The sequence below is a fragment of the Choloepus didactylus genome (genome assembly GCF_015220235.1).
Source record: "Choloepus didactylus isolate mChoDid1 chromosome 26 unlocalized genomic scaffold, mChoDid1.pri SUPER_26_unloc1, whole genome shotgun sequence".
In the NCBI taxonomy this organism is placed as follows: domain Eukaryota; kingdom Metazoa; phylum Chordata; class Mammalia; order Pilosa; family Megalonychidae; genus Choloepus; species Choloepus didactylus.
Genome location: NW_023637614.1, coordinates 3973851 through 3986005, shown reverse-complemented (window position 1 = coordinate 3986005; position 12155 = coordinate 3973851).

The window sequence follows — 12155 nt, the reverse complement described above, 5'->3', positions numbered from 1 at the left end:
TGTGGGAACTATGTTCAGGTATATAGCTTTGATGGTTGAAAATTTATAGAGCTCCTTGCAAAACAATATTATACTTCTTATGGAAACTTCAAAAATGTTTCTACCTTTTGAATCAGTAATCTGAACTGCATCCAAAAATTATGCTAAAGAAATAAATTTATCAACCATATGTTTATATGCATGGCATTATTCAGGTTAATGTTATTTAAAATAGTAATAAAATTGTAAATATACAATTGTACATTCCCCACATTTGCCTCTTTAAATTAATCTTACTCCTGGGAAATCATGTGTCCATTTCCTAGTATAGGTGAACTAAGCATTCTCCAAGGTAATTTAATGAAGTTCCCCATACTGTTGTACCAGTTGTAACATTTTCTCTGTCTTAATATAAGGAACTGGCTCCAGTCTCTGGCTCTGACCTGCAGATGGCCCTCAGTTGGTCTCATGTCCCATTCTCTAGGTTGCCTCATTCTCACCACCACTCTCCAAGTGACCAGCTCCCTCTGCAGCTCTTCCACAATGCCTTCACTGGGTGACATAACCCACATGCATTTTTTTCTTTAGCAATTTTAATAATGTAAAACTCTAAGTTTAGCTAGATATTTTGGTTGATTTGGATCCTCATGTTTAAGACACTTCAAACAGTTATATTTAAGTTAATTAACCTAATTCTCTTAGTGTCTTAAAAATATCTCCATTCTCACACACATTCCAAATCCAGAAAAAGTTATGAACAATTCACAAACTCACTTTTTTAACAGGTGCCTCAAGGCAAATGATCCTAACAGCTAAGGAGGTAATAAATATGTTACATCTCTTTCTTGCTATGTCACTAATTATTTACCACCTACATCTAGGGTACTTTGATAGGTTTCATTTTCTCATATCCTAAAAGATACAGTTCTTAAACCTAAATGTTTCCTACAAACAACAGAAGATAACATTAGACTCACAGCAGTAGGCTTAGGGAATTCATAAGTGAAGTTAGCTTACTTTCCTTATTTAAAAAAAATGGAATTAAAAATAGTAGCTTTAAAGGGATGGTATGAAGGACACTAAAGATAAGCTGTGAAAGTATTCAGCATCTACTTGACAGAACATTAGAACTTGGAGTCTGGAATAACATATCACAATTCTTACATTCTGAGTGAATTCTTCTCTAGGACAACCTAGAGAAGATGAGCTCAATTGGCACATACTGAATCTGAGTCTGTTGAAAGAATCATTTGGAAGTTCTACAGAGGAAGAGAATGAGTTTATTATAAGTTCTATGATCCAAGAGAATGGGTCTTTGTGGATCACAGACCTATATTAGGTTTAGTTGTGAAACAGCATGAGAGAAGGAAGGAGGAATTGATATTATATCAACCCTACCTTCAATTCCTTAAGCTGTTTTCATGTGCTTGTCCTCTTCACTGGTTATATTTTGCCAAATGTCACTGGAAATCTTATAGATTATCCCTCCTGAAATATTCTCCTTCTTTCTCAAATGCCAACTATTTCTTCACATCGATTTTGAGTTCTACTTCTTCCATGAGACCTTAAATTACCACGCTAATCTCCTTCTCCTTTATACTCATAGTAACCTATAAACCATCTTGCAGTTATAACAGGGAGAAGAGCAAGAAATTTGGACTCATTTACCCTTCCATCATTCCAGCTGGGTAACCTAGAGCAGGTCTTTTATCTTCTGGTGTTACTCTTGGCCATATGTAAAATATTGAGCTACCATCAATATTCTTTTTGAGTTTGTTACATAATCACCATCATTCTGGTTGATCTAATAGACTCCAGGGAAGACAGGAAGCCAACAACAGTTTACACCATTCTTAGGCTATTTCTACATGTATTCTTTATAAGTAAAGAGCACAGGTTTGATGTCACATTGAACCCAAATTATCCAGAGTATCTAAGTCTTTCAAAGGCAGAAGTTCCCTATTTCAGTACATATTGAATCCTGCTTCAGTAAAATTTTCTAGCTTCTAGGCTTCTGCCTCAGCCCTTGGCTCCCAGCAGGGCAGATAGTCATTTGATATGGAAACAGGATTGTTTTTATTAATGGAAAGCAGATATGGTTAATAGAATGACAGAACATTAGAACTTGGAGTCTGGAATAACATATCACAATTCTTACATTCTGAGTGAAAAATCTAACTCCCAGAAAGATAAAGTCAATGACTCGATGTTTCACTAGAGGCAGTGTAGAATGGGGATGGGGTGGGGGTTATGGTTACCTGAGAAAAAACTGAGAAATTCCAACTAACTCTATGATATCAGCCAAATCATTTAAAGGCTTTAGGCTTAAATTTCTTAATCTGTAAAGTAAGACTAATAGTACTTTCCTAAATAAAAATATCTACTCAATATTTAGGTTACTTGTACCTGTCACCTGCATGAGTGGCTAGCATTAGTCATTTTCCCTTCCTTTCTCTGGGTAACTTTCTGCACTAAATTCACATTCCACCCCACAGATTCAAGATGCTGAAGAAATGCTTCTTTTTCACATTTAGATTATGTTCTCCCTTGAGTGGAGAGGTGAAAGTACAAGAATGAATCTAGGAGGCGGGGCAAGATGGCAGACTGGTGAGCTGTATGTTTTAGTTACTCCTCCAGGAAAGTAGGTAAAAAGCCAGGAACTGCGTGGACTGGACACCACAGAGCAATCTGTCTTTGGGCATACTTCATACAACACTCATGAAAACGTGGAACTGCTGAGATCAGCGAAATCTGTAAGTTTTTGCGGCCAGGGGACCCGCGCCCCTCCCTGCCAGGCTCAGTCCCGGGGGAGGAGGGGCTGTCAGCTCCAGGAAGGAGAAGGGAGAATTGCAGTGGCTGCTCTCATCGGAAACTCATTCTACTGATTCAAACTCCAACCATAGATAGACTGAGGCCAGACACCAGAGACTCTGAGAGCAGCCAGCCCAGCAGAGAGGAGACGGGCATAGAAGGAAAACAACACGAGAAGCTCCAAAGTAAAAGCAGAGGATTTTTGGAGTTCTGGTGAACACAGAAAGGGGAAGGGCGGAGATCAGGCCTTGAGGCGCATATGCAAATCCCGAAGCAAGGCTGATCTCTCTGCCCAGGGCACCTTTCCTTAATGGCCCTGGTTGCTTTGTCTATTAGCATTTCAATAACCCATTAGATCTCTGAGGAGGGCCGTTTTTTTTTTTTTTTTTTTTTTTTTTTTTTAAATCCTTTTTGCTTTTTCTAAAACAATTACTCTAAGAAGCTCAATACAGAAAGCTTCAAAGAATTGAAATTTGGGCACGTCAAGTCAAGAGCAGAACTAAGAGAGCTCTGAGACAAAAGGCAATAATCCAGTGGCTGAGAAAATTCACTAAACAACACAACTTCCCAAGAAAAGGGGGGTGTCCGCTCACAGCCACCATCCTGGTGGACAGGAAACACTCCTGCCCATCGCCAGCCCCATAGCCCAGAGCTGCCCCAGACAACCCAGTGTGACGGAAGTGCTTCAAATAACAGGCACACACCACAAAACTGGGCGTGGACATTAGCCTTCCCTGCAACCTCAGCTGAATGTCCCAGAGCTGGGAAGGGGGAGCAGTGTGAATTAACAGAGCCCCATTCAGCCATCATTTGAGCAGACTGGGAGCCTCCCAACACAGCCCAGCAGCCCAGAACTGCCCTGGGGGGACGGCACTCACCTGTGACATAGCACAGTCATCCCTCAACAGAGGACCCGGGGTGCACAGCCTGGAAGAGGGGCCCACTTGCAAGTCTCAGGAGCCATACGCCAATACCAAAGACTTGTGGGTCAGTGGCAGAGACAAACTGTGGCAGGACTGAACTGAAGGATTAGACTATTGCAGTAGCTTTAAAACTCTAGGATCATCAGGGAGATTTGATTGTTAGGGCCACCCCCCCTCCCCGACTGCCCAGAAACACGCCCCACATACAGGGCAGGCAACACCAACTACACACGCAAGCTTGGGACACCAATTGGGCCCCACAAGACTCACTCCCCCACTCACCAAAAAGGCTAAGCAGGGGAGATCTGGCTTGTGGAGAACAGGTGGCTCGTGGACGCCACCTGCTGGTTAGTTAGAGAAAGTGTACTCCACGAAGCTGTAGATCTGATAAATTAGAGATAAGGACTTCAACTGGTCTACAAACTCTAAAAGAACCCTATCAAGGACAGCAAATGCCACGAGGCCAAAAACAACAGAAAATTATAAAGCATATGAAAAAACCAGACGATATGGATAACCCAAGCCCAACCACCCAAATCAAAAGACCAGAAGACACACACCTAGAGCAGCTACTCAAAGAACTAAAGATGAACAATGAGACCCTAGTACGGGATATGAAGGAAATCAAGAAGACCCTAGAAGAGCATAAAGAAGACATTGCAAGACTAAATAAAAAAATGGATGATCTTATGGAAATTAAAGAAACTGTTGACCAAATTAAAAAGATTCTGGACACTCATAGTACAAGACTAGAGGAAGTTGAACAACGAATCAGTGACCTGGAAGATGACAGAATGGAAAATGAAAGCATAAAAGAAAGAATGGGGAAAAAAATTGAAAAACTCGAAATGGACCTCAGGGATATGATAGATAATATGAAACGTCCGAATATAAGACTCATTGGTGTCCCAGAAGGGGAAGAAAAGGGTAAAGGTCTAGGAAGAGTATTCAAAGAAATTGTTGGGGAAAACTTCCCAAATCTTCTAAACAACATAAATACACAAATCATAAATGCTCAGCGAACTCCAAATAGAATAAATCCAAAAAAACCCACTCCGAGACATATACTGATCACACTGTCAAACATAGAAGAGAAGGAGCAAGTTCTGAAAGCAGCAAGAGAAAAGCAATTCACCACATACAAAGGAAACAGCATAAGACTAAGTAGTGACTACTCAGCAGCCACCATGGAGGCGAGAAGGCAATGGCACGATATATTTAAAATTCTGAGAGAGAGGAATTTCCAGCCAAGAATACTTTATCCAGCAAAGCTCTCCTTCAAATTTGAGGGAGAGCTTAAATTTTTCACAGACAAAGAAATGCTGAGAGAATTTGCTAACAAGAGACCTGCCCTACTGGAGATACTAAAGGGAGCCCTACAGACAGAGAAACAAAGACAGGACAGAGAGACTTGGAGAAAGGTTCAGTACTAAAGAGATTCGGTATGGGTACAATAAAGGATATTAATAGAGAGAGGGAAAAATATGGCAAACATAATCCAAAGGATAAGATGGCCGATTCAAGAAATGCCTTCACGGTTTTAACGTTGAATGTAAATGGATTAAACTCCCCAATTAAAAGATATAGATTCGCAGAATGGATCAAAAAAAATGAACCATCAATATGTTGCATACAAGAGACTCATCTTAGACACAGGGACACAAAGAAATTGAAAGTGAAAGGATGGAAAAAAATATTTCATGCAAGCTACAGCCAAAAGAAAGCAGGTGTAGCAATATTAATCTCAGATAAAATAGACTTCAAATGCAGGGATGTTTTGAGAGACAAAGAAGGCCACTACATACTAATAAAAGGGGCAATTCAGCAAGAAGAAATAACAATCGTAAATGTCTATGCACCCAATCAAGGTGCCACAAAATACATGAGAGAAACATTGGCAAAACTAAAGGAAGCAATTGATGTTTCCACAATAATTGTGGGAGACTTCAACACATCACTCTCTCCTATAGATAGATCAACCAGACAGAAGACCAATAAGGAAATTGAAAACCTAAACAATCTGATAAATGAATTAGATTTAACAGACATCTACAGGACATTACATCCCAAATCACCAGGATACACATACTTTTCTAGTGCTCACGGAACTTTCTCCAGAATAGATCATATGCTGGGACATAAAACAAGCCTCAATAAATTTAAAAAGATTGAAATTATTCAAAGCACATTCTCTGACCACAATGGAATACAATTAGAAGTCAATAACCATCAGAGACTTAGAAAATTCACAAATACCTGGAGGTTAAACAACACACTCCTAAACAATCAGTGGGTTAAAGAAGAAATAGCAAGAGAAATTGCTAAATATATAGAGACGAATGAAAATGAGAACACAACATACCAAAACCTATGGGATGCAGCAAAAGCAGTGCTAAGGGGGAAATTTATAGCACTAAACGCATATATTAAAAAGGAAGAAAGAGCCAAAATCAAAGAACTAATGGATCAACTGAAGAAGCTAGAAAATGAACAGCAAACCAATCCTAAACCAAGTAGAAGAAAAGAAATAACAAGGATTAAAGCAGAAATAAATGACATAGAGAACAAAAAAACAATAGAAAGGATAAATATCACCAAAAGTTGGTTCTTTGAGAAGATCAACAAGATTGACAAGCCCCTAGCTAGACTGACAAAATCAAAAAGAGAGAAGACCCATATAAACAAAATAATGAATGAAAAAGGTGACATAACTGCAGATCCTGAAGAAATTAAAAAAATTATAAGAGGATATTATGAACAACTGTATGGCAACAAACTGGATAATGTAGAAGAAATGGACAATTTCCTGGAAACATATGAACAACCTAGACTGACCAGAGAAGAAATAGAAGACCTCAACCAACCCATCACAAGCAAAGAGATCCAATCAGTCATCAAAAATCTTCCCACAAATAAATGCCCAGGGCCAGATGGCTTCACAGGGGAATTCTACCAAACTTTCCAGAAAGAACTGACACCAATCTTACTCAAACTCTTTCAAAACATTGAAAAAAATGGAACACTACCTAACTCATTTTATGAAGCTAACATCAATCTAATACCAAAACCAGGCAAAGATGCTACAAAAAAGGAAAACTACCGGCCAATCTCCCTAATGAATATAGATGCAAAAATCCTCAACAAAATACTTGCAAATCGAATCCAAAGACACATTAAAAAAATCATACACCATGACCAAGTGGGGTTCATTCCAGGCATGCAAGGATGGTTCAACATCAGAAAAACAATCAATGTATTACAACACATTAAAAACTCGAAAGGGAAAAATCAATTGATCATCTCAATAGATGCTGAAAAAGCATTTGACAAAATCCAACATCCCTTTTTGATAAAAACACTTCAAAAGGTAGGAATTGAAGGAAACTTCCTCAACATGATAAAGAGCATATATGAAAAACCCACAGCCAGCATAGTACTCAATGGTGAGAGACTGAAAGCCTTCCCTCTAAGATCAGGAACAAGACAAGGATGCCCGCTGTCACCACTGTTATTCAACATTGTGCTGGAAGTGCTAGCCAGGGCAATCCGGCAAGACAAAGAAATAAAAGGCATCCAAATTGGAAAAGAAGAAGTAAAACTGTCATTGTTCGCAGATGATATGATCTTATATCTAGAAAACCCTGAGAAATCAACGATACACCTACTAGAGCTAATAAACAAATTTAGCAAAGTAGCGGGATACAAGATTAATGCACATAAGTCAGTAATGTTTCTATATGCTAGAAATGAACAAACTGAAGAGACACTCAAGAAAAAGATACCATTTTCAATAGCAACTAAAAAAATCAAGTACCTAGGAATCAACTTAACCAAAGATGTAAAAGACCTATACAAAGAAAACTACATAACTCTACTAAAAGAAATAGAAGGGGACCTTAAAAGATGGAAAAATATTCCATGTTCATGGATAGGAAGGCTAAATGTCATTAAGATGTCAATTCTACCCAAACTCATCTACAGATTCAATGCAATCCCAATCAAAATTCCAACAACCTACTTTGCAGACTTGGAAAAGCTAGTTATCAAATTTATTTGGAAAGGGAAGATGCCTCGAATTGCTAAAGACACTCTAAAAAAGAAAAACGAAGTGGGAGGACTTACACTCCCTGACTTTGAAGCTTATTATAAAGCCATAGTTGCCAAGACAGCATGGTACTGGCACAAAGATAGACATATAGATCAATGGAATCGAATTGAGAATTCAGAGATAGACCCTCAGATCTATGGCCGACTGATCTTTGATAAGGCCCCCAAAGTCACCGAACTGAGCCATAATGGTCTTTTCAACAAATGGGGCTGGGAGAGTTGGATATCCATATCCAAAAGAATGAAAGAGGACCCCTACCTCACCCCCTACACAAAAATTAACTCAAAATGGACCAAAGATCTCAATATAAAAGAAAGTACCATAAAACTCCTAGAAGATAATGTAGGAAAACATCTTCAAGACCTTGTATTAGGAGGCCACTTCCTAGACTTTACACCCAAAGCACAAGCAACAAAAGAGAAAATAGATAAATGGGAACTCCTCAAGCTTAGAAGTTTCTGCACCTCAAAGGAATTTCTCAAAAAGGTAAAGAGGCAGCCAACTCAATGGGAAAAAATTTTTGGAAACCATGTATCTGACAAAAGACTGATATCTTGCATATACAAAGAAATCCTACAACTCAATGACAATAGTACAGACAGCCCAATTATAAAATGGGCAAAAGATATGAAAAGACAGTTCTCTGAAGAGGAAATACAAATGACCAAGAAACACATGAAAAAATGTTCAGCTTCACTAGCTATTAGAGAGATGCAAATTAAGACCACAATGAGATACCATCTAACACCGGTTAGAATGGCTGCCTTTAAACAAACAGGAAACTACAAATGCTGGAGGGGATGTGGAGAAATTGGAACTCTTATTCATTGTTGGTGGGACTGTATAATGGTTCAGCCACTCTGGAAGTCAGTCTGGCAGTTCCTTAGAAAACTAGATATAGAGCTACCATTCGATCCAGCGATTGCACTCCTCGGTATATACCCGGAAGATCGGAAAGCAGTGACACGAACAGATATCTGCACGCCAATGTTCATAGCAGCATTATTCACAATTGCCAAGAGATGGAAACAACCCAAATGTCCTTCAACAGATGAGTGGATAAATAAAATGTGGTATATACACACGATGGAATACTACGCGGCAGTAAGAAGGAACGATCTGGTGAAACATATGACAACATGGATGAACCTTGAAGACATAATGCTGAGCGAAATAAGCCAGGCACAAAAAGAGAAATATTATATGCTACCACTAATGTGAACTTTGAAAAATGTAAAACAAATGGTTTATAATGTAGAATGTAGGGGAACTAGCAGTAGAGAGCAATTAAGGAAGGGGGAACAATAATCCAGGAAGAACAGATAAGCTATTTAACGTTCTGGGGATGCCCAGAAATGACTATGGTCTGTTAATTTCTGATGGTTGTAGTAGGAACAAGTTCACTGAAATGTTGCTATATTATGTAACTTTCTTGGGGTAAAGTAGGAACATGTTGGAAGTTAAGCAGTTATCTTAGGTTAGTTGTCTTTTTCTTACTCCCTTGCTATGGTCTCTTTGAAATGCTCTTTTATTGTATGTTTGTTTTCTTTTTAACTTTTTTTTTCATACAGGTGACTTGAAAAAAGAAGGGAAAGTTAAAAAAAAAAAAAAAAGAAAAAAGACAAACAAGGGAAAAAAAAAAAAAAAAAAAAAGATGTAGTGCCCCCTTGAGGAGCCTGTGGAGAATGCAGGGGTATTCGCCTACCCCACCTCCATGGTTGCTAACATGACCACAGACATAGGGGACTGATGGTTTGATGGGTTGAGCCCTCTACCATAAGTTTTACCCTTGGGAAGACGGTTGCTGCAAAGGAGAGGCTAGGCCTCCCTGTATTTGTGCCTAAGAGTCTCCTCCTGAATGCCTCTTTGTTGCTCAGATGTGGCCCTCTCTCTCTGGCTAAGCCAACTTGAAAGGTGAAATCACTGCCCTCCCCCCTACGTGGGATCAGACACCCAGGGAAGTGAATCTCCCTGGCAACGTGGAATATGACTCCCAGGGAGGAATGTAGACCTGGCACCGTGGGACGGAGAACATCTTCTTGACCAAAAGGGGGATGTGAAAGGAAATGAAATAAGCTTCAGTGGCAGAGAGATTCCAAAAGGAGCCGAGAGGTCACTCTGGTGGGCACTCTTATACACACTTTAGACAACCCTTTTTAGGTTCTAAAGAATTGGGGTAGCTGGTGGTGGATACCTGAAACTATCAAACTACAACCCAGAACCCATGAATCTCGAAGACAGTTGTATAAAAATGTAGCTTATGAGGGGTGACAATGGGATTGGGAAAGCCATAAGGACCAAACACCACTTTGTCTAGTTTATGGATGGATGTGTAGAAAAGTAGGGGAAGGAAACAAACAGACAAAGGTACCCAGTGTTCTTTTTTACTTCAATTGCTCTTTTTCACTCTAATTATTATTCTTGTTATTTTTGTGTGTGTGCTAATGAAGGTGTCAGGGATTGATTTAGGTGATGAATGTACAACTATGTAATGGTACTGTAAACAATCGAAAGTACAATTTGTTTTGTATGACTGCGTGGTATGTGAATATATCTCAATAAAATGATGATTAAAAAAAAAAAAAAAAAAAAAAAATGAATCTATTTGTTGTGCCTTTTGCACATTCTGTTATTTAGTCTATAGAATAATCTATATCCCAGAACAGTCTCCCTGTTCCAGTTATGTCCACCTTAAAAAATCACTTCCCAGCACCTAGAATTACTCTGGTTTGTTAAAAGAAATATAAAATAGAAAACTCAGTAACAATGGTGTTATTTGATACATATAACACCACTAAAAAGGTATTATTTATAATGTGACTTTATTCATTGGAAAAGCTCTTTAAAGCAGACATTTTTCCAGCCTTAATGAAAATCAGTCTCTAAGAGTCACATCATACCTTGACCAGTACATAAGGAGTCAGGAAAAGCACAATATATAAGAGGAGCAGGCTTTAACCAAATAAAAAATAGCTAATATGTACTGGAGCATGTTTCACTGAGGAACATTTATTTCCTATCATACTATCACTGTAATGATGTTCCTACCACCTGAAACAGTAGGCTTTAGTTGTCCTACACTAAATGGGCCATGTGTAGCTCTGTGTGTCTGCAACAGTCAAGGCCACTCAGCTTAGTCAGTGGACACAGATCAGGAAGGAACAGGACATGCCATCATTATATTTGGATTTAAAGTTTCTTGTGGTGAGGGAGATAAGTGGAGCATTGGGTGTTGACTTAAAAGGCAGAGTCTGACATCCAAGAGGCATCATAAAGGAATAGAGCAGAAATAGAGAAATCCCCATCCAGGGCCAGGAAAACACACACTAGCAAACATAATGGTAGCAGTGACAAACTTTACCATACTGTTCAAATTTTAAAAACTTCATTATTGTGCCTAGGGATAGGCTTCCTCTTAGAATTTACTTTAGGACTTTGCTGAAACCGATGCAAGAGTAGCACTTCCCACATGGTTTGTTACTTCCATTGTTATTGATGTAAACTTTTAATTGCCTCATTAACTTTACTCTCTTTTTTCTCCCTTATACATTCAGACAAAATTATATTTCTTAGGATGTTACTGTCCTCGGGTTCAGCACCTGCCTTCAATTAGAATACTGACAGTGGATGAAAACTGTTTGGAATATTCAAAGTCTCTTCAGGGAGACAGTTGCCTTTGGCAAGTATATGACCAGGAAAGAACTTATAAAGAGATTCCAATTTGTTCCCTCCTTTTTCAACAAGTTCTGCCTGGGCAATGCCTAAATTTCCCTGGTGACTGATAAGGAACTAAATCAAAATGTCACAAAGTATTACAAGTTAAAGAATAAAAACTGAATCAGCAAGCCAAAGCCATGTACTCATTTAGTAAATTCAGTGAAATGTTGGTCATTCCTATAGAAAGAAAAAAGAAGGTAAACATATATTAGATCAAATGATTAAACTTTAGAGGTTAATAAATTTATAGCAAACAGAAAAATTGTTTCAGATACTCTTTCAGTAGAACCATTCAGGAAGCATCAGTTGACACAAACAATAATCCTTTTTCTCTTTGTACAAGAGTAGGGAAAACATATTGGTTGAGCTCAGTAACTTGTTATGTAAACCTAGGGAAAAATTCTCTAGGTATAACAGTTCTAAAGAGAAAGATATTTAAGCATTATTCCTTGGCACACACTAACTAAAATTTCATAGCAAGAATTTGAAAAGCAAGGTTGAATTTCTGATGCCTAGGAAAGTGCTTAACTCAGTGGGATAAAGAATTCCATGTAACAGTCATACATTATCAGGGGCCAAATGACTAAAATTTCACTATTAGAAAATTAACATTCATG